The 20,001-nt window shown below is 37.5% G+C and overlaps 1 long non-coding RNA gene across 1 annotated transcript in view; it reads left to right on the top strand.

The window, feature by feature from the left end:
* The first annotated feature begins 316 nt into the window (after positions 1–316).
* The window catches only part of LOC147875027 (uncharacterized), a 39,111-nt gene continuing 19,426 nt past the window's right edge, over positions 317–20,001 (top strand). The window contains exons 1-2 of the long non-coding RNA XR_015537599.1: positions 317–701; positions 1,933–2,033. This is a non-coding gene — a long non-coding RNA (uncharacterized LOC147875027). The remainder of the gene's footprint in view (positions 702–1,932; positions 2,034–20,001) is intronic.

The following is a 20,001-nucleotide window of genomic DNA, read 5'->3' as shown; positions in this document are numbered from 1 at the left end:
ATCTGTTGCTACTGATGCCATGTTCATGTTGATCTGAGAGTAGGAAGGGCACATTGTTCTTTAATATTTAGTGATTAATTTTATGCAAGGCTCTCAAGATTAATGGTTAACCCATGGTATTTTAATGAGGCTAATCATCTAATTTCTAATTTAAGAAAAGAAAAAAAATCCGTCGAATTGTTTCAATTGCTTACGGTCCGATTAACACCAGAGCTTACTTTATTTTCTTTTTTTTTTCCTCAGTCCTTCATACACGTGACTGTTTTGTTGTAGAATATTTTTTTGTGAATGTCTGAATTTAAGCACAACGCAATCATTCGTCTCTGTCTCTCCTCAAAGTCATCATGAGGCCCTCAACTTATCTAGCGATCCTGCTGCTAGTTCTGACCGCGGTAAGTTTAGTAAATACCTATGGTTATTTAACGACGCTCATCTATTTTGAAGTATTCTGGTATTATTCACAGAGACAAGTATGTCCAAGAAAGAGCTCAGGACGGCCGACTCCCGGGCATAAATACGAAACTCGGACTTTCTGAATACGAAGTTAATTAAAACTGTTATAAGCTTTTGATTTTGAACGTTTTTGAGAAATTATTTTAGTGCAGAAAGCTCGCGTGTGACCACATATGTATCTGCCTATATAATTTTTAATTCTTGGTATTTGATGGACGAGATAAGTAAGATGTATATCGTGCTCGAAGGTAATTCAATGTAAATTAATGTAATTAATCTCATTAATGTCTGGTTCTCGGTATTCTGCACGCTGTGTGGTTTATTCAGTAAGGTTAATAGGTTCTTCAGCGTTCACGGATTGTAGACTGCCTGGCATGTTTCAATTCGGAATAACCTTCTGAAATAACTTTTTATACACTTTGTAGGACTTATTGGGCCATCGCTAGGCCTATATACCTACAGTGGCGGCGAGTAAACACTTCCTTTAGTAGGAACCGAACCACGGTCTTAGACTAACAAATATTGTCGTTGAGGGTTCGATTAACACTTTTTCCGTAGTTATTGTATGATGATTGGTCTCATTCGCCATCCAAGAATCCCAGCAGCTTGTCAAGGAGGGTAATCGATGTTGTGTTCTGTGACAGTTGCTGGCGGAGTTGGCTGAAGCTTGTGATAGGGGTTCGACGACAGCGTCTTCGGTAGGCGCGTAAATTGGAACCGCGACAACCCCAACAACTGCAGCCCCAACTACTGCGTCTCGACGTAGACGAAGTATCATTCATGTAAATAGCAGTTTGTCATGACCCAAAGGCAGGGGCTCTTAACCTTTTTTTCAGACCTCAGGCCTCAGTGGCCGGTCCTTGTCGACTCGCGGGCACAGGATTCTTAATTAGCGCAATTTATTGAAACTTCGTGGTGATTTGTTAAAATCGCTTATAACTGCAGGCAGGTTCATGTAATATTACTTAGTAATGATTCTTTTAAACGAAATCAGCCATTATTGAGATATTTGCCTCTGCTCCTACTCGAATAATTTTTCGATATCAGGATCAAATTTTATTGTTACGGATCGTACGTATCACTTCAATTGGTGGTCAGTAAGACGCATCGTAGTTCGTGACTGAACGCTGTTGATAAGTTAAAAGTAGTAGTTACTAATGGTGAGAGGTAACTCCTACCAAAAGCTGACGGAGTTAACAAAATGTTTTCTGATACGCAAGAGAACTATGTTTCGTGACATAGAATGACACATCGGTTTGTACCCTAAGTTTACTACTTACCCCCATCTAGTGCCAAGTTCAAGAAAGTATAGCCATAACTTCAGTAACACAGGTTATGTTACGAGCATGCGGTAATTGATATCTAGAAAATTTTAGATTGGAAAAGGTAACATTGTGAGCGTTCAACGCAGAAGTTAGTAGAAACTGTGTTTTTGATGGCAGCTTTAGAAGATTAATTTCCAGTGAATTGTTTGCTCAGACCATCTTCAAGAACAGCCCACAGGCTGAGGGTCTCGACGGCCATGCGGGAGGTGATGTAGGAACGGGAAACGGCACAGCTGGAGGAGGATTTTAGTTTCGGTGATTGTCACATAACTGTATCATTATCAGAATAAGTTGCAGTGCTACCAATTTGTTTTCCATCACAAACTCCAGGACCCTGACGTTAAATACGGTTGCAGCCAACCTAGTGTAACCTAAGTCGGTTTTCTGACATTGGGACTGAAAAGCAGATGTGTACAACTGCTTGAGGATGAGATTTATAGGGACCTATCGTTCACTAACTTGTCTAAGCCAAATAGTTTTCACCACCTTAACAGCACCACGTGATCTGCTTAGGATAAATCACGCACGTGGTCTTTTGGAAATGACCTCCATACGCTGAAATAATGTCCAAGACAATTTGTTTCCAAACATATGTATTTAATAATGGTCAATAATAATGATAATGCTTGAATGCGGATTAATACGGTGATATTTTCGTCAAAACAAAAAGTAATCAATATTGACAATGGTTGACCATACTCATGCCAAAATGAGGTCAGGTATAGAAAAAGGTCATGTGGTAGTCACAAGAAGATCGGCCCAGTAGTTTCCCAGATATCGGTGTTTGAATTTATCAAGGTCATATATTTTCACGATTATATCTACCAAACGGTAAATATGTGGTTGACCACACTCATGTCAAAATGAGGTCAGGTAAAGGAAAAGCTCACATGGTAGTCACAACAAGATCGGCCCATTTGTTTCCCAGATATTGGTCTTTGAAAATCTCAAGGTCATATCGTTTCCCGATTATTTCTGGAAAACGGTGAATACGTGGTTGACCATACTCATGTCAAAATGAGGTCACATAAAGGTCAAATTCATACGCAAGCGACGACAAAATCGGCCCACTAGTTTTCCAGATATTGGCATTGAAATTCTCAAGGTCATATATCTTTACGATTATTTCTGCCAAACGTTGAATACGTGGTTGATCATACTCATGTCAAAATGAGGTCAGGTATAGGAAAAGGTCATATGGTAGTCTCAACGAGATCGGCCAAGTAGTTTCCCAGATATTGGTCTTTGAAATCCTCAAGGTTATGTCTTTTCACGATTATTTATGCCAAACGGTGAATACGTGGTTGACCGTACTTATGTCAAGGTGAGGTCAGGTAAAGGAAAAGGTCATATGGTAGTCACAACAAGATCGGCCCAGTAGTTTCCAAGATATCGGTGATTGGATTTTTCAAGATCATATCTATTCACGATTATTTCTGCCAAACGGTGAATACGTGGTTGACCATACTCATGTAAAAATGAAGTCAGGTATAGGAAAAGGTCATATGGTAGTCTCAACAAGATCGGCCAAGTAGTTTCCCAGATATTGGTCTTTGAAATTCTCAAGGTCATATCTTTGCACACTTATTTCTGCCAAACGGTGAAAACCATGTTAACCACAATCGTGTCAATATGAAGGCACGTATAGGTGGTCATTTGGAAGTCACACCAAGATCTTCCCAATAGTTTGCGAGATACGGGTCTTTAAAATTCTCAAGGTCATATGGTTTGACGCGTATTTAGGCCAAACCGTAAATTCCTGCTTGATCTTACTCCTGTCAAAATAAGGTCACATAAAGCTCAAGGTCATAAGAAAGTCATCAGAAGATCGGCCCAATAGTTTGCCAGATACGGGTCATTAAAATTTTCAAGGTCATATCGTTTCACGCGTTTTTCACCCAAACCGTAAATACCCGGTTGATTATATCATGTTAAAAGGAGGTCTCGGATGGATCAAGGACATGGCAAGGCCACGACAAGATCAAACAAACTGTTTGAGAATAAGAGGCCTCAAACTTTTTAAAGGTCATGCGTAGTAGAATTTTCTCACGCATATACATAGAGAAATGTACGGATATGAGTGACATTGCAGACAACATTTAGAAATCATGGATGAGTCAATGTCATGTATAGGTCGCAATATATACTCAGTGCCTTAATTGTGATGGGTTAGATTACGTTAGGTTGGGTTAGGTTATGTTAGGATGGATTAGGTTAGGTTAGTTTGGGTTAGGTTAGGTTGGGTTAGGTTATGTAGTGTATAGTTTCTTTATTTTAGGGTACTTCGGATTAATTTGAATTACTGAGCACACATGGCATGCAAATGTCCTTTCACTGAAGTCGTATGTCTCAATGTGCCGAACCGCACATATTCTTGCATGTTATGTTGAATTGGTCTTCACTTGTTTCTATTCTCACACGTCACCGAAAAGACATCCTTACACTGAGATTCACTGTACGTAGCACCTGTAAATACGTGATTGAACGGTGGTAATTAATCTTGTTAATGGTCCCGAAGAACTCTATTTCTAGAGCACAAAGTTACGTTGATACTGACCGACCGAAATCAAATAATTCGAACTGTAGTTTAATGGAGAGTATTCAACCGGGACCAGCCGACTGTTCCAAGACAGAATCAGTACTGAATGACTTCTGATTGGTCCTCGATGCTATTTGAAAGTATTGATTTCTTTCCATTGAGGTCATCACAGATGGCACGTCATATCTTTGGTTCCGTATTTCTCCGATAGACTGCGTCTTTGTGTTTGTACGTCGTGTCCTCGAGTAAATGTAAGGTAATATTTTCGATATATTTTTTTGACATTTGACATAGGACACCAATGTGTTACCACAAGTTTGACGTGCGCCACGAATTCCGCGCCCACCAAGCATTGCAATTAATGTACCAGAGATTTATATTCAATTTTTTGTGAGGCGATTTATATTAATTAATGACGTACTATCATTCACGTATGTTTATTCCAATTCTTTCGTTACATGATACTTATTTATAGTGAGTTAGATTGGTTCATCGTTACTCATGAATCTGCTACGTATTTGCGTCAACATCTACACTGCATCAATTTTGCAAGAAATAATTCTTGTGTAAACATTATGTAATTTTAGACGTGTTATGATGCATTACACGCATATAAGCACTATTTGTGTTATATGGGGATTGTTTGAGCGCGTAATATCATTATTGATAAGTGGTCGTGGCTCACTTTGCGCATCCCCCACCTCACGACTTTGATGGCTTCGTGCGAATTTCTAAAAAGCAATAAGACATAATAGAGTATGAATATCATTAACTTACCTGTGGCATGACGTCCATACAAAATTTCAATAATTTCTGAGCATCCATTCGTTTTTTCCAAAATTCGTGCGCAGGAAACTATTTTGCACTGATCCGGATTACACCGTTTTGGTTGGTTTGGGTTAGGTTAGGTTAAGTTAGTGAGGCACCTGCGCAGACGTTGTTGCGCAGTGCAGTCGTATGACGTGCGCAGGTGAGGGCACCTTGAGCTCGATGTGGTTAATTGTAAATTATTAATCACTCAAAATTTCGATTCCGTCACTTTAAGAAGTATATTATATTCTGGGCTTCACTTTCATACCTAATTAAATTTTTTTACAAGGATATTTGATTGGACACATACTTTCAGTAATTGCAAGTACACCAATGACTTATCACTTAAATATGATGCTATTGAATATTTCATTGTGGAAGTATATACGTTGTCACACGAAGAATAATTTATTAAATATTTATTTAATTTTATATTACACTACATGTAATTACTACAGTATCGTTATAAAGAATAAATGTTCTCAAAATACGTAGGTCGAGCTTCTGCACATACGCGATATCTGTATATGATTTACGTGTTACTAACGCGTACAAACGTCTTTACTGAGTACACATGGCATGCAAATGTCCTTTCACTGAAGTCGTATATCTCAATGTGGCGAACCTCACATATTCTTGCATGTTATGTTGAATTGGTGTTCACTTGTTTCTAATCTCACACGTTACGGAGAAAACATCCTCACACTAAGATTCACTGCATGTAGCACCCGTTAATACGTGATTGAACGGTGGTAATTAATCTTGTTAATGGTCCCGAAGAACTGTATTTCTAGAGCACAAAGTTACGTTGATACTGAGCGACCGAAATCAAATAATTCCAACCGTAGTTTAATGGAGAGTATTCAACCGGGACCAGCCGACTGTTCCAAGACAAAATCTGTACTGACTGACTTCTGATTGGTCCTCGATGCCATTCGAAAGTATTTCTTTCTTTCCATTGAAGTCATCACAGATGGCACTTCATATCATTGGTTCCGTATTTCTCCGATAGACTGCGTCTTTGTGTTTGTACGTCGTGTCCTCGAGTAAATGTAAGGTAATATTTTCGATATATTTTTTTGACATTTGACATAGGACACCAATATGTTACCACAAGTTTGACGTGCGCCACGAATTCCGCGCCCACCAAGCATTGCAATTAATGTACCAGAGATTTATATTCAATTTTTTGTAAGGCGATTTATATTAATTAATGACGTACTATCATTCACGTATGTTATTCCAATTCCTTCGTTACATGATACTTATTTATAGTGAGTTAGATTGTGTCATCGTTACGCATGAATCTGCTACGTATTTGCGTCAACATCTACACTGCATCAATTTTGCAAGAAATAATTCTTGTGGAAACATTATCTAATTTTAGACGTGTTTTTATGTATTACACTTATATAAGCACTATTTGTGTTATATGGGGATTGTGTGAGCGCGTAATATCATTATTGATAAGTGGTCGTGGCTCACTTTGCGCATCCCCCACCTCACGACTTTGATGGCTTCGTGCGAATTTCTAAAAAGCAATAAGACATAATAGAGTATGAATATCATTAACTTACCTGTGGCATGACGTCCATACAAAATTTCAATAATTTCTGAGCATCCATTGGTTTTTTCCAAAATTCGTGCGCAGGAAACTATTTTGCACTGATCCGGATTACACCGTTTTGGTTGTTTTGGGTTAGGTTAGGTTAGGTTAGGTTTGGTTAGTGAGGCACCTGCGCAGACGTTGTTGCGCAGTGCAGTCGTATGACGTGCGCATGTGAGGGCACCTTGAGCTCGATATGGTTAATTGTAAATTATTAATCACTCAAAATTTCGGTTCCGTCACTTTAAGAAGTATATTATATTCTGGGCTTCACTTTCATACCTAATTAAATTTTTTTACAAGGATATTTGATTGGACACATACTTTCAGTAATTGCAAGTACACCAATGACTTATCACTTAAATATGATGCTATTGAATATTTCATTGTGGAAGTATATATGTTGTCACACGAAGAATAATTTGTTAAATATTTATTTAATTTTATATTACACTATATGTAATTACTACGGTATCGTTATAAAGAATAAATGTTCTCAAATTACATAGGTCCAGCTTCTGCACATACGCGATACCTGTATATGATTTACGTGTTACTAACTCGTACAAACGTCTTTACTGAGTACACATGGCATGCAAATGTCCTTTCACTGAAGTCGTATATCTCAATGTGGCGAACCTCACATATTCTTGCATGTTATGTTGAATTGGTGTTCACATGTTTCTATTCTCACACGTCACGGAGAAGACATAATTACATTGAGATTCACTGCATGTAGCACCCGTTAATACGTGATTGAACGGTGGTAATTAATCTTGTTAATGGTCCCGAAGAACTGTATTTCTAGAGCACAAAGTTACGTTGATACTGAGCGACCGAAATCAAATAATTCCAACCGTAGTTTAATGGAGAGTATTCAACCGGGACCAGCCGACTGTTCCAAGACAAAATCTGTACTGACTGACTTCTGATTGGTCCTCGATGCCATTCGAAAGTATTGATTTCTTTCCATTGAAGTTTTCACAGATGGCACGTCATATCGTTGGTTCCGTATTTCTCCGGTAGACTGCGTCTTTGTGTTTGTACGTTGTGTCCTCGAGTAAATGTAAGGTAATATTTTCGATGTATTTTTTTGACATTTGACATAGGACACCAATATGTTACCATAAGTTTGACGTGCGCCACGAATTCCGCGCCCACCAAGCATTGCAATTAATGTAACAAAGATTTATATTCAGTTTTTTGTGAGGCGATTTATATTAATTAATGACGTACTATCATTCACGTATGTTTATTCCAATTCTTTCGTTACATGATACTTATTTATAGTGAGTTAGATTGGGTCATCGTTACTCATGAATCTGCTACGTATTTGCGTCAACATCTACACTGCATCAATTTTGCAAGAAATAATTCTTGTGGAAACATTATGTAATTTTAGACTTGTTATGATGTATTACACGCATATAAGCACTATTTGTGTTATATGGGGATTGTGTGAGCGCGTAATATCATTATTGATAAGTGGTCGTGGCCGACTTTGCGCACCCTCCACCTCACGACTTTGATGGCTTCGTGCGAATTTCTAAAAAGCAATAAGACATAATAGAGTATGAATATCATTAACTTACCTGTGGCATGACGTACATACAAAATTTCAATAATTTCTGAGCATCCATTGGTTTTTTCCAAAATTCGTGCACAGGAAACTATTTTGCACTGATCCGGATTACACCGTTTTGGTTGGTTTGGGTTAGGTTAGGTTAGGTTAGGTTAGGTTAGTGAGGCACCTGCGCAGACGTTGTTGCGCAGTGCAGTCGTATGACGTGCGCATGTGAGGGCACCTTGAGCTCGATATGGTTAATTGTAAATTATTAATCACTCAAAATTTCGGTTCCGTCACTTTAAGAAGTATATTATATTCTGGGCTTCACTTTCATACCTAATTAAATTTTTTACAAGGATATTTGATTGGACACATACTTTCAGTAATTGCAAGTACACCAATGACTTATCACTTAAATATGATGCTATTGAATATTTCATTGTGGAAGTATATATGTTGTCACACGAAGAATAATTTGTTAAATATTTATTTAATTTTATATTACACTATATGTAATTACTACGGTATCGTTATAAAGAATAAATGTTCTCAAATTACATAGGTCCAGCTTCTGCACATACGCGATACCTGTATATGATTTACGTGTTACTAACTCGTACAAACGTCTTTACTGAGTACACATGGCATGCAAATGTCCTTTCACTGAAGTCGTATATCTCAATGTGGCGAACCTCACATATTCTTGCATGTTATGTTGAATTGGTGTTCACATGTTTCTATTCTCACACGTCACGGAGAAGACATCCTTACACTGAGATTCACTGCATGTAGCACCCGTTAATACGTGATTGAACGGTGGTAATTAATCTTGTTAATGGTCCCGAAGAACTGTATTTCTAGAGCACAAAGTTACGTTGATACTGAGCGACCGAAATCAAATAATTCCAACCGTAGTTTAATGGAGAGTATTCAACCGGGACCAGCCGACTGTTCCAAGACAAAATCTGTACTGTCTGACTTCTGATTGGTCCTCGATGCCATCCGAAAGTATTGATTTCTTTGCATTGAAGTCTTCACAGATGGCACGTCATATCGTTGGTTCCGTATTTCTCCGGTAGACTGCGTCTTTGTGTTTGTACGTCGTGTCCTCGAGTAAATGTAAGGTAATATTTTCGATGTATTTTTTGACATTTGACATAGGACACCAATATGTTACCTTAAGTTTGACGTGCGTCAAGAATTCCGCGCCCACCAAGCATTGCAATTAATGTACCAGAGATTTGTATTCAATTTTTTGTGAGGCGATTTATATTAATTAATGAAGTACTAACATTCACGTATGTTTATTCAAATTCTTTCGTTACATGATACTTATTTATAGTGAGTTAGATTGGGTCATCGTTACTCATGAATCTGCTACGTATTTGCGTCAACATCTACACTGCATCAATTTTGCAAGAAATAATTCTTGTGGAAACATTATGTAATTTTAGACTTGTTATGATGTATTACACGCATATAAGCACTATTTGTGTTATATGGGGATTGTGTGAGCGCGTAATATCATTATTGATAAGTGGTCGTGGCCGACTTTGCGCACCCTCCACCTCACGACTTTGATGGCTTCGTGCGAATTTCTAAAAAGCAATAAGACATAATAGAGTATGAATATCATTAACTTACCTGTGGCATGACGTCCATACAAAATTTCAATAATTTCTGAGCATCCATTGGTTTTTTCCAAAATTCGTGCGCAGGAAACTATTTTGCACTGATACGGATCACACCGTTTTGGTTGGTTTGGGTTAGGTTAGGTTAGGTTAGGTTAGGTTAGTGAGGCACCTGCGCAGACGTTGTTGCGCAGTGCAGTCGTATGACGTGCGCATGTGAGGGCACCTTGAGCTCGATATGGTTAATTGTAAATTATTAATCACTCAAAATTTCGGTTCCGTCACTTTAAGAAGTATATTATATTCTGGGCTTCACTTTCATACCTAATTAAATTTTTTTACAAGGATATTTGATTGGACACATACTTTCAGTAATTGCAAGTACACCAATGACTTATCACTTAAATATGATGCTATTGAATATTTCATTTTGGAAGTATATATGTTGTCACACGAAGAATAATTTATTAAATATTTATTTAATTTTATATTACACTATATGTAATTACTACGGTATCGTTATAAAGAATAAATGTTCTCAAATTACATAGGTCCAGCTTCTGCACATACGCGATATCTGTATATGATTTACGTGTTACTAACTCGTACAAACGTCTTTTCTGAGTAATCATGGCATGCAAATGTCCTTTCACTGATGTCGTATATCTCAATGTGGCGAACCTCACATATTCTTGCATGTTATGTTGAATTGGTGTTCACTTGTTTCTATTCTCACACGTCACGGAGAAGACATCCTTACACTGAGATTCACTGCATGTAGCACCCGTTAATACGTGATTGAACGGTGGTAATTAATCTTGTTAATGGTCCCGAAGAACTGTATTTCTAGAGCACAAAGTTACGTTGATACTGAGCGACCGAAATCAAATAATTCCAACCGTAGTTTAATGGAGAGTATTCAACCGGGACCAGCAGACTGTTCCAAGACAAAATCTGTACTGACTGACTTCTGATTGGTCCTCGATGCCATTCGAAAGTATTGATTTCTTTCCATTGAAATCTTCACAGATGGCACGTCATATCGTTGGTTCCGTATTTCTCCGGTAGACTGCGTCTTTGTGTTTGTACGTCGTGTCCTCGAGTAAATGTAAGGTAATATTTTCGATGTATTTTTTTGACATTTGACATAGGACACCAATGTTACCATAAGTTTGACGTGCGCCACGAATTCCGCGCCCACCAAGCATTGCAATTAATGTAACAAAGATTTATATTCAGTTTTTTGTGAGGCGATTTATATTAATTAATGACGTACTATCATTCACGTATGTTTATTCCAATTCTTTCGTTACATGATACTTATTTATAGTGAGTTAGATTGGGTCATCGTTACTCATGAATCTGCTACGTATTTGCGTCAACATCTACACTGCATCAATTTTGCAAGAAATAATTCTTGTGGAAACATTATGTAATTTTAGACTTGTTATGATGTATTACACGCATATAAGCACTATTTGTGTTATATGGGGATTGTGTGAGCGCGTAATATCATTATTGATAAGTGGTCGTGGCCGACTTTGCGCACCCTCCACCTCACGACTTTGATGGCTTCGTGCGAATTTCTAAAAAGCAATAAGACATAATAGAGTATGAATATCATTAACTTACCTGTGGCATGACGTCCATACAAAATTTCAATAATTTCTGAGCATCCATTGGTTTTTTCCAAAATTCGTGCGCAGGAAACTATTTTGCACTGATCCGGATTACACCGTTTTGGTTGGTTTGGGTTAGGTTAGGTTAGGTTAGGTTAGGTTAGTGAGGCACCTGCGCAGACGTTGTTGCGAAGTGCAGTCGTATGACGTGCGTATGTGAGGGCACCTTGAGCTCGATATGGTTAATTGTAAATTATTAATCACTCAAAATTTCGGTTCCGTCACTTTAAGAAGTATATTATATTCTGGGCTTCACTTTCATACCTAATTAAATTTTTTTACAAGGATATTTGATTGGACACATACTTTCAGTAATTGCAAGTACACCAATGACTTATCACTTAAATATGATGCTATTGAATATTTCATTGTGGAAGTATATATGTTGTCACACGAAGAATAATTTATTAAATATTTATTTAATTTTATATTACACTATATGTAATTACTACGGTATCGTTATAAAGAATAAATGTTCTCAAATTACATAGGTCCAGCTTCTGCACATACGCGATACCTGTATATGATTTACGTGTTACTAACTCGTACAAACGTCTTTACTGAGTACACATGGCATGCAAATGTCCTTTCACTGAAGTCGTATATCTCAATGTGGCGAACCTCACATATTCTTGCATGTTATGTTGAATTGGTGTTCACATGTTTCTATTCTCACACGTCACGGAGAAGACATCCTTACACTGAGATTCACTGCATGTAGCACCCGTTAATACGTGATTGAACGGTGGTAATTAATCTTGTTAATGGTCCCGAAGAACTGTATTTCTAGAGCACAAAGTTACGTTGATACTGAGCGACCGAAATCAAATAATTCCAACCGTAGTTTAATGGAGAGTATTCAACCGGGACCAGCCGACTGTTCCAAGACAAAATCTGTACTGTCTGACTTCTGATTGGTCCTCGATGCCATTCGAAAGTATTGATTTCTTTGCATTGAAGTCTTCACAGATGGCACGTCATATCGTTGGTTCCGTATTTCTCCGGTAGACTGCGTCTTTGTGTTTGTACGTCGTGTCCTCGGCTAAATGTAAGGTAATATTTTCGATGTATTTTTTTGACATTTGACATAGGACACCAATATGTTACCATAAGTTTGACGTGCGTCAAGAATTCCGCGCCCACCAAGCATTGCAATTAATGTACCAGAGATTTGTATTCAATTTTTTGTGAGGCGATTTATATTAATTAATGAAGTACTAACATTCACGTATGTTTATTCCAATTCTTTCGTTACATGATACTTATTTATAGTGAGTTAGATTGGGTCATCGTTACTCATGAATCTGCTACGTATTTGCGTCAACATCTACACTGCATCAATTTTGCAAGAAATAATTCTTGTGGAAACATTATGTAATTTTAGACTTATTATGATGTATTACACGCATATAAGCACTATTTGTGTTATATGGGGATTGTGTGAGCGCGTAATATCATTATTGATAAGTGGTCGTGGCCGACTTTGCGCACCCTCCACCTCACGACTTTGATGGCTTCGTGCGAATTTCTAAAAAGCAATAAGACATAATAGAGTATGAATATCATTAACTTACCTGTGGCATGACGTCCATACAAAATTTCAATAATTTCTGAGCATCCATTGGTTTTTTCCAAAATTCGTGCGCAGGAAACTATTTTGCACTGATCCGGATTACACCGTTTTGGTTGGTTTGGGTTAGGTTAGGTTAGGTTAGGTTAGGTTAGTGAGGCACCTGCGCAGACGTTGTTGCGCAGTGCAGTCGTATGACGTGCGCATGTGAGGGCACCTTGAGCTCGATATGGTTAATTGTAAATTATTAATCACTCAAAATTTCGGTTCCGTCACTTTAAGAAGTATATTATATTCTGGGCTTCACTTTCATACCTAATTAAATTTTTTTACAAGGATATTTGATTGGACACATACTTTCAGTAATTGCAAGTACACCAATGACTTATCACTTAAATATGATGCTATTGAATATTTCATTGTGGAAGTATATATGTTGTCACACGAAGAATAATTTGTTAAATATTTATTTAATTTTATATTACACTATATGCAATTACTACGGTATCGTTATAAAGAATAAATGTTCTCAAATTACATAGGTCCAGCTTCTGCACATACGCGATACCTGTATATGATTTACGTGTTACTAACTCGTACAAACGTCTTTACTGAGTACACATGGCATGCAAATGTCCTTTCACTGAAGTCGTATATCTCAATGTGGCGAACCTCACATATTCTTGCATGTTATGTTGAATTGGTGTTCACATGTTTCTATTCTCACACGTCACGGAGAAGACATCCTTACACTGAGATTCACTGCATGTAGCACCCGTTAATACGTGATTGAACGGTGGTAATTAATCTTGTTAATGGTCCCGAAGAACTGTATTTGTAGAGCACAAAGTTACGTTGATACTGAGCGACCGAAATCAAATAATTCCAACCGTAGTTTAATGGAGAGTATTCAACCGGGACCAGCCGACTGTTCCAAGACAAAATCTGTACTGTCTGACTTCTGATTGGTCCTCGATGCCATTCGAAAGTATTGATTTCTTTGCATTGAAGTCTTCACAGATGGCACGTCATATCGTTGGTTCCGTATTTCTCCGGTAGACTGCGTCTTTGTGTTTGTACGTCGTGTCCTCGAGTAAATGTAAGGTAATATTTTCGATGTATTTTTTGACATTTGACATAGGACACCAATATGTTACCATAAGTTTGACGTGCGTCAAGAATTCCGCGCCCACCAAGCATTGCAATTAATGTACCAGAGATTTGTATTCAATTTTTTGTGAGGCGATTTATATTAATTAATGAAGTACTAGCATTCACGTATGTTTATTCCAATTCTTTCGTTACATGATACTTATTTATAGTAAGTTAGATTGGGTCATCGTTACTCATGAATCTGCTACGTATTTGCGTCAACATCTACACTGCATCAATTTTGCAAGAAATAATTCTTGTGGAAACATTATGTAATTTTAGACTTGTTATGATGTATTACACGCATATAAGCACTATTTGTGTTATATGGGGATTGTGTGAGCGCGTAATATCATTATTGATAAGTGGTCGTGGCCGACTTTGCGCACCCTCCACCTCACGACTTTGATGGCTTCGTGCGAATTTCTAAAAAGCAATAAGACATAATAGAGTATGAATATCATTAACTTACCTGTGGCATGACGTCCATACAAAATTTCAATAATTTCTGAGCATCCATTGGTTTTTTCCAAAATTCGTGCGCAGGAAACTATTTTGCACTGATCCGGATTACACCGTTTTGGTTGGTTTGGGTTAGGTTAGGTTAGGTTAGGTTAGGTTAGTGAGGCACCTGCGCAGACGTTGTTGCGCAGTGCAGTCGTATGACGTGCGCATGTGAGGGCACCTTGAGCTCGATATGGTTAATTGTAAATTATTAATCACTCAAAATTTCGGTTCCGTCACTTTAAGAAGTATATTATATTCTGGGCTTCACTTTCATACCTAATTAAATTTTTTTACAAGGATATTTGATTGGACACATACTTTCAGTAATTGCAAGTACACCAATGACTTATCACTTAAATATGATGCTATTGAATATTTCATTGTGGAAGTATATATGTTGTCACACGAAGAATAATTTGTTAAATATTTATTTAATTTTATATTACACTATATGTAATTACTACGGTATCGTTATAAAGAATAAATGTTCTCAAATTACATAGGTCCAGCTTCTGCACATACGCGATACCTGTATATGATTTACGTGTTACTAACTCGTACAAACGTCTTTACTGAGTACACATGGCATGCAAATGTCCTTTCACTGAAGTCGTATATCTCAATGTGGCGAACCTCACATATTCTTGCATGTTATGTTGAATTGGTGTTCACATGTTTCTATTCTCACACGTCACGGAGAAGACATCCTTACACTGAGATTCACTGCATGTAGCACCCGTTAATACGTGATTGAACGGTGGTAATTAATCTTGTTAATGGTCCCGAAGAACTGTATTTGTAGAGCACAAAGTTACGTTGATACTGAGCGACCGAAATCAAATAATTCCAACCGTAGTTTAATGGAGAGTATTCAACCGGGACCAGCCGACTGTTCCAAGACAAAATCTGTACTGTCTGACTTCTGATTGGTCCTCGATGCCATTCGAAAGTATTGATTTCTTTGCATTGAAGTCTTCACAGATGGCACGTCATATCGTTGGTTCCGTATTTCTCCGGTAGACTGCGTCTTTGTGTTTGTACGTCGTGTCCTCGAGTAAATGTAAGGTAATATTTTCGATGTATTTTTTTGACATTTGACATAGGACACCAATATGTTACCGTAAGTTTGACGTGCGTCAAGAATTCCGCGCCCATCAAGCATTGCAATTAATGTACCAGAGATTTGTATTCAATTTTTTGTGAGGCGATTTATATTAATTAATGAAGTACTAACATTCACGTATGTTTATTCCAATTCTTTCGTTACATGATACTTATTTATAGTAAGTTAGATTGGGTCATCGTTACTCATGAATCTGCTACGTATTTGCGTCAACATCTACACTGCATCAATTTTGCAAGAAATAATTCTTGTGGAAACTTTATGTAATTTTAGACTTGTTATGATGTATTACACGCATATAAGCACTATTTGTGTTATATGGGGATTGTGTGAGCGCGTAATATCATTATTGATAAGTGGTCGTGGCCGACTTTGCGCACCCTCCACCTCACGACTTTGATGGCTTCGTGCGAATTTCTAAAAAGCAATAAGACATAATAGAGTATGAATATCATTAACTTACCTGTGGCATGACGTCCATACAAAATTTCAATAATTTCTGAGCATCCATTGGTTTTTTCCAAAATTCGTGCGCAGGAATCTATTTTGCACTGATCCGGATTACACCGTTTTGGTTGGTTTGGGTTAGGTTAGGTTAGGTTAGGTTAGGTTAGTGAGGCACCTGCGCAGACGTTGTTGCGCAGTGCAGTCGTATGACGTGCGCATGTGAGGGCACCTTGAGCTCGATATGGTTAATTGTAAATTATTAATCACTCAAAATTTCGGTTCCGTCACTTTAAGAAGTATATTATATTCTGGGCTTCACTTTCATACCTAATTAAATTTTTTTACAAGGATATTTGATTGGACACATACTTTCAGTAATTGCAAGTACACCAATGACTTATCACTTAAATATGATGCTATTGAATATTTCATTGTGGAAGTATATATGTTGTCACACGAAGAATAATTTGTTAAATATTTATTTAATTTTATATTACACTATATGTAATTACTACGGTATCGTTATAAAGAATAAATGTTCTCAAATTACATAGGTCCAGCTTCTGCACATACGCGATACCTGTATATGATTTACGTGTTACTAACTCGTACAAACGTCTTTACTGAGTACACATGGCATGCAAATGTCCTTTCACTGAAGTCGTATATCTCAATGTGGCGAACCTCACATATTCTTGCATGTTATGTTGAATTGGTGTTCACATGTTTCTATTCTCACACGTCACGGAGAAGACATCCTTACACTGAGATTCACTGCGTGTAGCACCCGTTAATACGTGATTGAACGGTGGTAATTAATCTTGTTAATGGTCCCGAAGAACTGTATTTCTAGAGCACAAAGTTACGTTGATACTGAGCGACCGAAATCAAATAATTCCAACCGTAGTTTAATGGAGAGTATTCAACCGGGACCAGCCGACTGTTCCAAGACAAAATCTGTACTGTCTGACTTCTGATTGGTCCTCGATGCCATTCGAAAGTATTGATTTCTTTGCATTGAAGTCTTCACAGATGGCACGTCATATCGTTGGTTCCGTATTTCTCCGGTAGACTGCGTCTTTGTGTTTGTACGTCGTGTCCTCGAGTAAATGTAAGGTAATATTTTCGATGTATTTTTTTGACATTTGACATAGGACACCAATATGTTACCATAAGTTTGACGTGCGTCAAGAATTCCGCGCCCACCAAGCATTGCAATTAATGTACCAGAGATTTGTATTCAATTTTTTGTGAGGCGATTTATATTAATTAATGAAGTACTAACATTCACGTATGTTTATTCCAATTCTTTCGTTACATGATACTTATTTATAGTGAGTTAGATTGGGTCATCGTTACTCATGAATCTGCTACGTATTTGCGTCAACATCTACACTGCATCAATTTTGTAAGAAATAATTCTTGTGGAAACATTATGTAATTTTAGACTTGTTATGATGTATTACACGCATATAAGCACTATTTGTGTTATATGGGGATTGTGTGAGCGCGTAATATCATTATTGATAAGTGGTCGTGGCCGACTTTGCGCACCCTCCACCTCACGACTTTGATGGCTTCGTGCGAATTTCTAAAAAGCAATAAGACATAATAGAGTATGAATATCATTAACTTACCTGCGGCATGACGTCCATACAAAATTTCAATAATTTCTGAGCATCCATTGGTTTTTTCCAAAATTCGTGCGCAGGAAACTATTTTGCACTGATCCGGATTACACCGTTTTGGTTGGTTTGGGTTAGGTTAGGTTAGGTTAGGTTAGGTTAGTGAGGCACCTGCGCAGACGTTGTTGCGCAGTGCAGTCGTATGACGTGCGCATGTGAGGGGACCTTGAGCTCGATATGGTTAATTGTAAATTATTAATCACTCAAAATTTCGGTCCCGTCACTTTAAGAAGTATATTATATTCTGGGCTTCACTTTCATACCTAATTAAATTTTTTTACAAGGATATTTGATTGGACACATACTTTCAGTAATTGCAAGTACACCAATGACTTATCACTTAAATATGATGCTATTGAATATTTCATTGTGGAAGTATATATGTTGTCACACGAAGAATAATTTGTTAAATATTTATTTAATTTTATATTACACTATATGTAATTACTACGGTATCGTTATAAAGAATAAATGTTCTCAAATTACATAGGTCCAGCTTCTGCACATACGCGATACCTGTATATGATTTACGTGTTACTAACTCGTACAAACGTCTTTACTGAGTACACATGGCATGCAAATGTCCTTTCACTGAAGTCGTATATCTCAATGTGGCGAACCTCACATATTCTTGCATGTTATGTTGAATTGGTGTTCACATGTTTCTATTCTCACACGTCACGGAGAAGACATCCTTACACTGAGATTCACTGCATGTAGCACCCGTTAATACGTGATTGAACGGTGGTAATTAATCTTGTTAATGGTCCCGAAGAACTGTATTTCTAGAGCACAAAGTTACGTTGATACTGAGCGACCGAAATCAAATAATTCCAACCGTAGTTTAATGGAGAGTATTCAACCGGGACCAGCCGACTGTTCCAAGAAAAAATCTGTACTGACTGACTTCTGATTGGTCCTCGATGCCATTCGAAATTATTGATTTCTTTCCATTGAAGTCTTCACAGATGGCACGTCATATCGTTGGTTCCGTATTTCTCCGGTAGACTGCGTCTTTGTGTTTGTACGTCGTGTCCTCGAGTAAATGTAAGGTAATATTTTCGATGTATTTTTTTGACATTTGACATAGGACACCAATATGTTACCATAAGTTTGACGTGCGTCAAGAATTCCGCGCCCACCAAGCATTGCAATTAATGTACCAGAGATTTGTATTCAATTTTTTGTGAGGCGATTTATATTAATTAATGAAGTACTAACATTCACGTATGTTTATTCCAATTCTTTCGTTACATGATACTTATTTATAGTGAGTTAGATTGGGTCATCGTTACTCATGAATCTGCTACGTATTTGCGTCAACATCTACACTGCATCAATTTTGTAAGAAATAATTCTTGTGGAAACATTATGTAATTTTAGACTTGTTATGATGTATTACACGCATATAAGCACTATTTGTGTTATATGGGGATTGTGTGAGCGCGTAATATCATTATTGATAAGTGGTCGTGGCCGACTTTGCGCACCCTCCACCTCACGACTTTGATGGCTTCGTGCGAATTTCTAAAAAGCAATAAGACATAATAGAGTATGAATATCATTAACTTACCTGCGGCATGACGTCCATACAAAATTTCAATAATTTCTGAGCATCCATTGGTTTTTTCCAAAATTCGTGCGCAGGAAACTATTTTGCACTGATCCGGATTACACCGTTTTGGTTGGTTTGGGTTAGGTTAGGTTAGGTTAGGTTAGGTTAGTGAGGCACCTGCGCAGACGTTGTTGCGCAGTGCAGTCGTATGACGTGCGCATGTGAGGGGACCTTGAGCTCGATATGGTTAATTGTAAATTATTAATCACTCAAAATTTCGGTCCCGTCACTTTAAGAAGTATATTATATTCTGGGCTTCACTTTCATACCTAATTAAATTTTTTTACAAGGA

Source organism: Zootermopsis nevadensis, unplaced genomic scaffold (genome assembly GCF_977971745.1).
Source record: "Zootermopsis nevadensis isolate Lab colony 2312 unplaced genomic scaffold, Znev_1.0 Znev_ptg000002l, whole genome shotgun sequence".
Taxonomy (NCBI): domain Eukaryota; kingdom Metazoa; phylum Arthropoda; class Insecta; order Blattodea; family Termopsidae; genus Zootermopsis; species Zootermopsis nevadensis.
This window is presented reverse-complemented; position numbering and strand designations above follow the sequence as displayed.